This window comes from Cariama cristata, unplaced genomic scaffold (assembly GCF_000690535.1).
Source record: "Cariama cristata isolate BGI_N322 unplaced genomic scaffold, ASM69053v1 scaffold37199, whole genome shotgun sequence".
NCBI classification, from domain to species: Eukaryota; Metazoa; Chordata; class Aves; order Cariamiformes; family Cariamidae; genus Cariama; species Cariama cristata.
Window position 1 is genome coordinate 6,879 of NW_009638058.1, and position 250 is coordinate 7,128.

A 250-nucleotide genomic window follows, 5' to 3' on the forward strand; every position below is an offset into this window, starting at 1 on the left:
ACAGCGTCGCTGCTGCCGTCCTTCCCTTGGCTTCACGTGGGGAACCGTCGAACGTTGCACGGAGGTGTTACCGGAGCCTGATGGCACCAGATGACCAGAGCCGCTGTGCTTGCTTGGGGCATGAACAGCTGTGTGGGTATCGAAATGGTGGAGAAGACCTTCTGCAGGAGACCCAGGTGCCTCTCCCTCAGGCTCTGCCTTTCTCCATCCGGGAAGGGCGAGAGTCGTGGTTTTGGGTCAAGGCCGGCCG